Source organism: Numida meleagris, chromosome 3 (genome assembly GCF_002078875.1).
Source record: "Numida meleagris isolate 19003 breed g44 Domestic line chromosome 3, NumMel1.0, whole genome shotgun sequence".
NCBI lineage: Eukaryota > Metazoa > Chordata > Aves > Galliformes > Numididae > Numida > Numida meleagris.
Genome location: NC_034411.1, coordinates 65,819,588 through 65,831,798, shown reverse-complemented (window position 1 = coordinate 65,831,798; position 12,211 = coordinate 65,819,588). Strand labels below are relative to the sequence as shown.

General features: G+C 41.7%; 1 protein-coding gene across 9 annotated transcripts in view; it reads right to left on the bottom strand.

Annotated features, from left to right (window-relative positions):
- FYN (FYN proto-oncogene, Src family tyrosine kinase) overlaps positions 1 to 12,211 on the bottom strand; it is a 131,816-nt gene that overhangs the window by 47,184 nt on the left and 72,421 nt on the right. For 5 of the 9 annotated variants that reach the window (XM_021392965.1, XM_021392962.1, XM_021392970.1 and 2 more), the window contains one exon: positions 7,660 to 7,794. The gene's annotated coding sequence lies outside the window, so the exon portion shown is untranslated. Of the gene's footprint in view, positions 1 to 1,778; positions 1,914 to 7,659; positions 7,795 to 7,885; positions 7,957 to 10,243; positions 10,368 to 12,211 lie in introns of those variants that run through there. The other 4 variants (XM_021392964.1, XM_021392967.1, XM_021392966.1 and 1 more) reach the window with 4 other exon arrangements.

Genomic DNA, 12,211 nt, shown 5'->3' with positions numbered 1-12,211 from the left:
AAGAAGGGAGGTTTATTGCTATGTGATAGATTTGGTTCAGCCTTAAAAGGTGACCGGGGATTTGTGCAGACTTTTCTGAAAATCTACACGTGCTCAATGACTGTCATACTGCATTAAAAATGGAAATCAGAGAAGATGCAATCCTAGCACTGGATCTCCTGTGACTATTAAGAATATGCACATACACAATGTGGTGTTCCTGAACAAAAGGGCTGAAACAACAGGGCAAAACTTTGAGCTGAGTATGTAGCAGGATCAATGAATGCATTGAAACAGCATTTTCACAAGAAAACAGCACTGAAAAATGCTTAGGCTGCTTTCATTTGGTTTTTGAAGGGAGTCTTTTGAAGCTCCAGAACCAGATTCTCCTTCAGTGGGCTGAGCAGAAAAATCTCTGCATTTTAATTGCTTGTTTGCCTGCAGCAGCTCCATGCCTGGCAACAGGAGCAGGCAGTGCTCAGTGTCAGAGAACCTCCATCACAGGAACAGCAGGAAGAGTGGTTTTAGATGAACTCCTGCTGCCATACTGCTCTGGCCCGAAGCAAATGCCTTTAACAGTGCTGGAGCGCCCTTACTATTGTTTCTTGTTGGCATGAAGTTGCTGTGGAAGACTTCTGTAATAAGCATCAGAAGCCCCTCAGGAGAACCAGCAGCTCCTACAGTCATGAGATCAGTAGGGCTGGCAGAGAGCTTTGGAGGGCTGCTGTCTGTCCTGCTGTTCCTCCCCACTGACAACGTGACTCGGACATGGCTTTGGGAATGGCAGCTTCATGACACAACAGGCCATGTTTAAATTGCAACGTGTCCGCAAATATAGCTCTGCGCTTGCCTTCCCTCCTTGCCCCCTTTGGGACCCAAGATAAAAGTCACACAAAATGAAGATTTGTGCTGCTTCTTGCTTGTTTAGTTTTGGGCAGCCTTAGAGGCCAGGACCAGCAAAAGGAAGTGCAAGATGAAGGATTTCATTGAACTGATCCAGATTTGCTTTCTGTCAGAGGCTGAGAGCACAGCTATTCATGGGGCAGGACCACCGAAAGCCAGACTGAAAGAGTGATTAATTTTTTGACAGATTCATCGCCCTGCTGGTCACACTCAGCGGGTCCTGTGTAGCTTCAAAGTAAGAGAACTAACCAGAACTAGGTCACATTTATTAGAGGCCAGAGAGGAAAAAGGAAGTCAGTGTTCCAGTTGGGCAGGAGAGACAAGAACTGCCTCCAATGCGTGGTGCTGGCTGGAGGGCCACTGAGGTGGGGTTGGCCAGAGGCTGGCTGGGGAGGGTCACCCAGCAAGGCCGAAAGGAAATGCATTACCACAGTGCGGCCACAGTCAAAAGCTCCCCAGTGCAACTGATGAAGGAGCAGGAGATGAACCCTCCCAGCTGCCATCAGAAAGACATTCTGCCACCCTCCCTGTTTCCTAGCTTCTCTGCCAGCTGAGTTTGTGAATGTTATGGCCTTGTCTTTTTCAAAATACAGCAAATTCTTTTCCATTCTCTGTGATACACTCCTTCCAGGAAAAACAACAACAACAACAAAACAACCCAGAACAGAACATACAAAATAATTAAAAAAAAACTATCATCCTGCAATCTCTTAAAGTAGCAGTAACTGAGCTACATCTTGTACAATGTTAGGGCATTCACGTCTTTAAAAAAAAGGATGCCCTAGAAAAACACAGAACGGGAAGATAAGTTGTGAGGAGACGCCCTCTCAGGTTTTTTTCTTTTCCCACCAACATCTGAATTTCAGATGCAATCTGAAAGAAAGAAGTTTACTTACAGCCAAGTGGATAAGGAATGCCCGGAGGTTTTGCATTCACACTGAAGAGCGAGTCAGACGCAAACCTTCAGCTAGGATTTCTTTCCTTTTTGTTTTTCTTAAGATGAGTTAAGGGAAGCTTTGAAATTAACAGCTAAAGGCAGCAGCTACACACAGCGAACATGCAGCTTACTCTGCAGTGAAAAACACAAAAAGGATGGGTCTGTCCTCAGCTCTGAGTAACACTTAAGAAGACAATGTAAATTCAGTAGCATGATTTCAAGCTACATTCCTCCTTCATCAAGTTGCTTGTAGTAGCTCTATTCAGAAGCTGAGAGAAGTGGGTGGATGGCCTGCATAAGCATTTTGAGCTAATGTGCCTAAATTCTAAAGTGCCTTTTAAGTATATAAATTAGAAATCCTGTATCAGAAGAACAACTGCTGCAAATGTCAGAATCATTTTATCTTGGAAAGAGAAGAAGTGAAACAGCGTCTCCACTGATTTCCCATTTCTTCCCCTCCCCCCACCCCCCCCAAGAGAACTGAAAGATGATTGCAGGTTGATGCACACTGTTCTGATTTTTTTTTTCCTCTCAATTCTTATTTTTAGAATCTACTCAGGATTAATGGGTGTTCATCTGATTCACAGCATGGGAGCTGCACAGAGGGGAATGCAAAATGTGAATATGGATGGACAGGGAAGGAAAGGGAAAGGGGGAGGTGAAGAAGTTTGGCCTATTTGCTTACTTGAAACATATAAGAAGCATAAAGAAAGGTCTTCTCTTATAAACAAAAACAAAGACTGTTCCCTCCTGAAGTGGCTTGCATTTCACCTAGGTTACTAGGTTACTGCTACTATTTTAGAAATGTTCCTTAGATTCCTTATTTGACTAGACTCTCCTTCCTAAACAGGAGCAAAAATTTGCCTGGGGGCAGGTCACAAGAAATCTCCAGTCTTCTCAGCATAACTGCAAATGGCTTTAGCTACACCAGCAAAGAAACTTAAAGGTGGAAATCCCAGAGAAGAAGGAAACCCTGTGGTGAAAAAGGCCATTAAACAACTGGAGCATTGAAGTCTGACTATGTCAGTAGCGGGAAAAGACTACAACTCTGCCTACCCTGCCACAGAAAAAAAATGGTGCTACAAGTGAGACCTATTTTCTCAAATATAGCTGTTGCCTCTGTGGTTTCACTGCTTAACAGCTGAGTTACCTTAGGTAAGAGTACTGGGTCTGGCTGGGATGGAATCAATTTCTTCACAGCAGCCAGTGGCCGTGCTTTAGATTTGACCAAAACAGGCTGATAACACACTAGTGTTTTAGTCTCTGTTGAGAAATGCCAGCACAGCATCAAGGCTTTCTCTGTTTCTTACCCTGCACCCCTGCAGTGAGTGGGCTGGAAGTAGGCAGCAGGCTGAGAGGAGACAGCTGACACAAACCAACCCAAGGGAACCATGCTCAGTGGTAAGTGTGGGGGGGAGTTTTCTGAAAACAGCTGTCACTCTGAGGCTGGTTGGTATCACTCTGCTCGTGGGAGGTGCTGAGGGAGTGCCTTTGCATCCCTTGTTTTCTTTTTATTTCTTTCACTTATTAAACAATTTGTAACTTGACCTGTGAGCTCTCTTGGCTTTTGCCCTTCTGTTTCTCTCCCTCTTCCTACTGGGGCACAGAGAGCGAGTAGCTGGGTGAGAGCGTAGCTGCTGGCCAGAGTCAGTTCACCACAGCAAGCAGTGTGGAAGTCTGGTTGTTCCCAGCCTGAAAAATAACTTTAGAGGTATACAGGTTAAACCACATTAACCTAATGGTCAAGAACTGAGATACGAGCTGGAGATGAATTTGGATTACCAGATTACATACTACCATCTCTTCCATTTTGAGGAGAGATTTTGAAATCTGGAGAGAGAGTGCAGGAAGCTGAGACTACAGTGAAGAATACCCTGGACAATGGGACAGAGAAGGACACAGGTCCTCAACAGCGTTGTATCATTCAGAAGAGTGGCAGAGCCAGTGCATACAGTCCTCTGCTGTCCACCTACAAGGCCACTAAGTCCAGTGATTCTCAGCTCTGTTTTGCCAGGTACCCTACAAACTGCAGGTCACTTCTGCTAGGCAGAGAAGGTTAAGCTTAAAAGATCAGATGCCAGCTAAGAGCCATGAAAATAGATTCTGCTGTGATGATGAGCATTATCCAAAGGAAGCTAGCAAGCAGCTGCAGGCTCCTTCCACATTGATTAAAATACCTAAGTATCACTAAGCATATGGTAGGTCTGATTTAAATACTTATGTCCATGGCTGAGGGCAAGTAAAAGAGAGAAGGATGCATTACTTTGATTTCATCGTGAACCTGAGGTTATTTCACAAACTGCTCTGGGAATGATCTGCAAGGGATACTCATGCGTAGTGACTCAGCTACAGGTCAGAACCTGGTACTTTAGATTAAAGCTACTGCAGTCTCATCAGTGCAGCTACAGGAGGCCCTACTTTAATCCTTCATGGCCTAAGCAGAAAGTCATATTGAAATAATGGACTGAATGGCAGCTGTGGATATTTAGGTTATGTGTTAGGGATGAAAATTCTTTCTATTGGCAAGGACAACAAAACAACCCAAGGCAATGTGAAAGTTAGACATCAGACATAGCACTCCCTCTGCTCAAAAGGATGGACTAGTCTCTTTCAGCTCATTTTTCTATGGCTCGATGAGTGACAAAAACATCAGATGTAAATATTTTAATAGTCCCCCCTTGAAGCCAGAAGTGTGTTTTCTTTATTTCTTTTGCTTTGTCTTTCATTCTCAAGGTTTATATGTTTAAGAGAAGAAACTGTGCTTTAAGTGTGGCCTGTGAAGGAACATACATTTGCAAAGGTCTAAAAACACACCTTAAGACCCTGTTAGTCATGCAGAACAGAGTGCGGATGTTTGCCCAAGTGGACATTTGCTCAACCTGGCATGCAGGATCTACAAGAGTGTTCCTTGACCTGTGATCCAAGGGAGTACAGGGGCCCAAAAAACATCAGGTGGTCCACAAGCCAATAGCACATGCATGAACAAGCAAATGCACATCCTCTGGACACTGGCAGTATTTTGCAGATGGTGCTTAAGCTCCCCCTCCCAATCCCTGCATGCTCTCCTCAGTTTAACTGGTTCTCTGAGTATGAGTGGTTACAAAGCAGTGACCCAAAGGGCCCCTTACAACAGCCCCAACCATTCTCCTCATCAGGAGAATGAAAAAGGGCACTGCAGAGGAAGAGACAGACAACGGAGATTTCTCTGTTTCTTTGTATTTAAGATACAAAAGAGATGAGCAGAATTGGATGATAATCTGGAGCAGACAGGCAGGGTTTCATTGGAAGTGAGTGCCTTGTGATACACCAGTAGACTACACAACTGCTTATCATTCAGGAGATCTGGAGATCCTGTCTGGACTTCCTCCTATTCCCTACCTTGCACAAAAAGACAAAACCCCAAAGACTGCAGAATGTCAGATTTGTGGATCATTGGAAGAGAGTGTTGTAAAGAGAAAGTGACCTCTCAATGGGAAAAGAATACACACTCCATAAATCAGGCTGGCAAGAGAAGCCAGATTAAATGAGCAACCAAAAGCACATTCAGCACAAAAGCATGGTATCAAGCACAACATTAACCAAAGCAGAAGTTGTAGGAGGATGACCCTTTTCAGCTGTTTATGTGCTAATTACAAGCATCTATAAAAATGGATAAAACCTTTGTCTGCAGAGTAGCGCTGCAAATGCCTGGAAACTAATGGCTAGATTTTGGTTATTAGAATATTAAAAGGAACAGTTGTAATGAACTTAAGAAGTCCAGTTGGAATAGGGGAATTGACAGATCCTATGCATCACAAACAATGTCTGTTTGAGTGACTGAGAACTTGAAACTAAGTAATCTTGGATATTTATGAATCAAGATACACCCAAGTTGAAGTATTAGCAGGTATGTTACAGACGGCTGAGACTACAGAACAGGAGAGGAGGACTGGCTTCTTCAATGCCTCTTGCCAGTAAGCTGACCCTTGTCAGTGAGTCATACACAATACAGGCCTTGCAGCACCAAAAGGAATGGAGAACTCAGAATCGCGATCGCAACTTCAACAACTAAGTTACACAGCACACCGCTAAGTTCCTTGGTCACCCTACCACATCAAGCACAGCGGGACTTGATGACTTGCTGTCTGCCCCAGGCAGGGATAGCAACATGCAGGAGCAACAGTGCTTGCACAAGTGCAGTCTCGTGCTGGCCATACGACTTAGATGGTTAACAGGAACCAGACAGTCCCTACTGTATACCTTGTCTCAGTAGAGAAGAAATGATCACAAACCAGAAGGTCACTGGTTTACACTGAAAAGGACTGATGCTTTCTGTGCAAATAACTAACACAATCTGCAATCAAATCCTGACCAGGAAAATTCTGTAAAATGTATGAACGCACACTCTTCATCTGTACATAAATCAAAAGCAATGTATGCTTTCTGAGAGGCATTATCACAAAACTATAGCAAATGGGAGTCAAATCAGGCTACAGACAGAATTTAAAGAAAGTTGTTCACATCTGCAAATGGTTTAAGACATTTCCTAAATAACTAAAATGTTACAACCATGAAAAGAAGACTACTCTAGATAAAAATAACATACAGTGAAAAATCCAACAGCTGGGCTTAGCAGGAAAGTGAAAAAAGATATAATGTGTTATATATAAAACCAAAACATGAAGAAGAAAAGATAATAACAAGATAAAATAAAGATTACATAAAGGACTCAGGAAGATGCTAGGAAAAAATGAAATCAGATAAAATCAGATATGTGATTTTTCATTCTTCTAAGCAGGTTGTGAAAGATGGCTCCTGAACAATAAAAGTGGTAGAGTAATTCCTAATAATATGTCAGAGGTAGAAGTTATTTAGTAAATATTTCTGATTAGCGCACAGGTAAAAGTCCCAGTGTTATTTTTGTGATCATGACAAAATAACTTCCCACCACAGTAGCACCTAGCAGTGGTAAAAGATTCTGAGTGTTTTAAATTCATTTGCTCAGAAGCTTCTGGAGAGCTAAATTTTGAGCTACTGCTGCTGCTTCTAAAGCAGTTCTGGGCTGCTGGGGAAGTACTAGGGGCAAGAAGGTGGCTCATACTGGGTCAGTGTTTAAGAAGGTAAAAAGTAATTACAGGGCAGTTGGCTTAATTTCCAGTATTTTGTATAGGTTAGAACAGCAAACACAGGACTAGATTAATAATACATATGCTTTAACAAAGCTCTATAATTAAAGTCAATCAACTTGGCTCTAAGAAAAACAGATCCTGTCAAACTAATCTGATGTAATTTCATACAAACATTACAAGTTCACTTGATGAAGGCAGTGTTGTTGACAGTATTAGAAGTCTAAGTCATTTGACTCAATCTGCAGAATATCAAAGAAATTGAATGCTTTGTAGTTCATGCGGAGCGTGCTCCATTCATCCATGCAAAGCAGGACTACATACATGGAGAGTAATATGTGTGGTCATGCAAAAAAGTCAAATATATTTTATGATGAAGTCATGTCTGAGTCCACAATCATATTAGATGTATTAAAAAAGTGATAAATGAAAGAAGTCCAAGTGTAACTGTAAACGGAAAGCTATTAGCGAACAGATGGATTCCTTTTGGCTTGCCACAGGAACTAGAGACCATTCCTTTGCTATTTAGTAGCCTTATCAGCAACGTGGATTAAAATTAAGTAATTACAGTTAGATAACAAGAGTGGGGACAGCAAAAAAAAAGCCAAACAAAAGTACAAGTCCGAGATAGAGCAAGAAGAAATCAGAAAGATAGGAATGAGCAACTAGTTTGGGTGTTAATATGGCCAAATGTAAAACCACTGTATTAGAATAAAGAATTGAGGCCATACTTACAGGATGAGAGGGAGAGAGAGGACTCTATCCTCCGAAGCAGAGACTAAATATGAGACTGGGCGTCCTGGTGGGCAATCAGCTGAACATGGATTCCCAATGAAACACTGTGGCCAGAAGGGCTAATGCAAGCTTCTGCTGTAGAAACAAATGAAAATCAAATGATGAGTACGTAGGTTATAGTAACTCTGTATTTGTCTATTGTTCCTCTTCTATTTGAATAACATACCAGGTTCTGCCACTTCATTTCTCAAAGTGTTGAAAAAAATGAAGCATGTCCAGGACAAAAAGACTAAAGCACTGAAAACAAAGAAGAGCAGAAGGCTTAATTATAAATGAAAAGGTTAAAGGAAAATTTGTTATTTTGTACACAGGAGTATTCATGTGGGAAATAAATTTGATAACTGTGTGGTCTATAGCAAAAGTGGAAAACTCATTGGAACTGGAAACTAATCAAATCCAGACTGCAGAGGCAGTTTTCTTCCTTTAATAGTAATGATCATTTAGGGGTAATTAACCACTAATTAACCCTTCACACCACACGTGAGGTACTGTCCACCTCTGTCAAGCTGTGAAGATGATCATGCTTGATTTAAGGATGCACATCCATTCAGCTTTGGTTAGCGGGACCTCTAGTAGACATCTATAGACTGCAAAATGTTGGAGGTCAGGGGAACAATCACAGCATCAGTGTCCAGTGTTTTCAGTAAAAAAGTGCTTGCTCCTCTTCCATGTTAGGAATCCTGACAGCCTTCCTGCTCATGGCACACTGAATGACTCTAGGGAAAACTCAAGTCTTTTGGGGCTGAGACACTGTCTTAGTATGGATGGCAGTCAGTCGCCTGCCATAGGCTAGGATCTGCAGACAGCTATCTCTAGATTGCCACCACTTGGCTCCGCACAACACCTCACTGCACAAAGTTGCTGACAACTGAGATGACAAGGAAACAACTTTCTGGAAATGGAAAAGGATTGTTACAGCTCTGTAACTGAGATAGTACCTGCAAGCCCTTCTTTCAGCAAGTCACTCGATCTGCTGTCTGCTGCTTACAGACAGATCCTACCCCAGGATCCCACAGCCAAAGAAGGTGACCTCAGGAAGGAGTCTTCTCTACCCTATACATAGTTCCTCTCCCAGCTTCACCCTTTCAGGATGAACTTAAGGACTAGCTACCTTCTGCAGGAAACCAGGCACCTCCCAGCTCTTTCAGGACATCCACACCTCCTTTCCCATCACCTGCTGAGGGACCTGGCTGCCACCAAGGAAGTTTCTGCTGCTGTGTTCCCAGGTTGGATGCTGGCAGATTGGCTCCTAAGGACCTTGTGCTCTGTGGAGAGCAGTGGCTACTCAATTTACTTCTCATACAGCCTGTCAATATCTAGATTTGGTGATTTTTAAGGACATAGCACAAGGTCTTTGTTCATGCTATCTGTCTTAACCCAGGCCTTAGGCCAGAAATATTAATCCCATCAATGTGTAGGGGGACAAAGGCTGGGGAGTGTTTGATTTGTGCTGGCTCATTTTAAGCTTCTGGGATGAACCCATTTATGATCGAATGCTGCAAAGTACATTCTGCAAATAATACATAAAATAATCTCAACTACTTGAGCTCAAACTTGGTTCACATATGCTGCTCTGGAGATTTTAAAGGCATTATTTTACATAAAAATTTCATTACAGTTAATTATTCATGATTCTACAGATATTTTACTATTCAATAGATAGGAAAAGAATGTGTTTTCCAAACTTTCAGTCCCTTTCACTAATTGATGCATGCTAAAACGCAGCACAGTAAATTTGTGCTACTGGGTTACAACACAGAGGGAGCATCCCAGCTTATGTAAACTAGTCATAGTACAGAACTTCTGCAGAGTGAACTAAAACAAGAAAGCTTGTGAAAATGTTAGGGAGGAAAAAGCTCCATCCAAGTGTGGTATATATGTACCTATATGCACAAGCATTCACACACGTGCCACCACCAAACCATCTCTGCTAAGCCTGATATTCCTATCAACTGCTCTCAAGGCTCAAAAATGTGTGATTAGCAATTCTTTGTTCATTAAAGAGCAAAAAATTTGGAAAAGTTGATGAAGGTCAAGATTGCAGAGCTTCTAACAGAAGATGAAGCAAAGCCAGATAAAGTACAGTCTGAATAGTGCATTTTTGTATCTTAATATTTGCTATCCTCCTGCATGAATTTTTCTTCCTCTTTCCTCTGACACAACCCCATCCACATCCTACAGCATTAGGATGTCCTGTTAAACATTTGTGCAAGTGTGTTTTTTAGGTCTTCAAAGGCTTGCTTTTGTGAAAAATGTATTATTTTTCCACTTATTATGTGACTATGAACATCACATAGCTAGAATCCACAAATTCACTTCAAAAGACAGAGTAGTTGTGGTAAATTCCTAAACATAAATGCATAGAGACAACATAAAAGCAAATAGCTTTAACATATAAACTGACAAAAACATTTTTGAAATATTAAAGAATAAGCTAAATGTTAGGCTTGTCCTTCTACTCCAGACACACGGAGAGAGAATTAAATGGGAGAAGTGAGACAAACAGTTTGCCTCTGTAACTCACCCAGGCCAGACACAGTGATGCTATGGAAGCTAATGCAATGAACTCCAGAAGTGTCACTTTCACGAATCTCAAGAGGCATCATTGACCTGAAGCTGGCTGCAGTTTCTGCCCCAATTCCAGTTTAATGTATTCCAGTTTGACCCTCAAGTGACAGTGCTGCCAGAGAACACGCTAAGAAACAAATGCAGGCAATTGCTTTGACATAATTGTTTTGGACGCAGCCAGATCGAAAGTGCTGATGTAAACAGAGACTAGAAGAGGGTTTTACCAGGTCTCCTCTCCTCACTGAGGAAAACAATAAGAGAAAACTGAGCACTACCTAAAACCGGGCCAAACATGTGCTCACCTCTCAGCAGCAAAACTAACACAACTTGCCTAAGAAACTGAGAAATTAGACAAACACTTCCCAAGTGTCATATATATATATACACACAGCATTTCATTTATAGCTTAAATTTATATGATTTATATATATAATTTGTTCTTTGCATATGACATGCATCTGTTCCATGGATGATATTAATTTAAAACCCCGGGAACAGCATAATTCGGTTCTTTATTGGATTTATTTTCTTTATTGAAAAGAGTTACAACACAGCTCCCTCCCCTTAAAGAAAATTGTTTTTCTTCCCTTTCTCCCATTCTTCCAAACTTTGAGGGGCTGATGGACCTGCTTTCAACACTATGGTCAGGATGACACATTTCTGCCCTACCACTCATTGAAACACCCAAGCTTACACAACTTTGAAGCAGCATAGTTTGATGCTGGAGAACATTGAAGCTTATTTCTTTGCACAGGGACTGCATGAACGGAAGCTGGGGATATTTTTTGCAAAGGAAAGATGAATTACAGTAGGAAACCAGATCAAGGAAGCTTGAGAATAAAAGACTCAACTAACTGGTCACAGATGCTCCTGAAAAAAATTATGTATGAAAGACAAACAGAAAAGAACACGCAGCAATAGTGCAGGTTTTTGGAACTCATAAGTGAAAACACCAAGGTGGAACATGGCTCTTCCCTCAGCTTTATGTAATGAATACAGTGCAAAGAAGCAAATCCCAAGCTGATCCTCTCCTCTCTCTTTTACCTTGTCTCCTAAATGTATGTTTCCACCTTTGCTACTCTCAGTTTTACTTTTCTCCCACTCCTCCAGCTCCCCATCAGTTCATTCAGATTGCCTGTAATGGTATCACACAAAAACCAGATGAGATTTTCAAGGCTTCCCCTTTCTGTGTACCCAGAGTACTTCCAGCAGAGAAAGTCTTGTGAAAAAATTGATTCTCACTTCCCTTTTCTGCAGTTACTCGTGTGGGTCACTCTATCACAATAGAAGTCTGCATCTGACCATGATAGAGACAGATAAAAATTATAGTTTTAAACATCCCTAAGAAATGGAGTCTTGGAGAGCTGAGCGATCACATATTACAGACACTAAACTACTTGATCCTGAGCATAAACCAGCCTTGAACAAATAAAAAAACAGACTCCTGTCCTTCATCTCTCACCCTTTGTAGGATACGCCCCCACAGTATGGCCACAAAGCGTGATCCACAACTTGCCTGATCATCAGAGGCTAAAGGGCCTTTTCAGCTGTGCTGGAACCTATGTAAGTGTTTTGCTGTCGAGGGAATCAGGATTTTAAGATCGTCATCATCCGAAGACTTTAGTCACTGTAATGTTACGGTGTCCTACCCCTTGTGCAACCTTCCAGAAGGAAAACTTTGGATCTGCTACAGCAGAGTCAGATGACAAAGGCTGATCAAAAATAAGACTGAACGTCCTTAGGAATTCCTGGAATTTCTCATGCTGTTGTGTTAATTTTTAAAGCGTTTGTACAGGATGCAAAAGTACGGTTGAAACATTTTCCTAAAACCAGGAATGAGAAAAGCACTTTAATCAAAATAAAAGTTTTCCGGTATTAAATTGGATTGCCACCTCTGTGGCAGCTCTCACAGTACAATGACAGA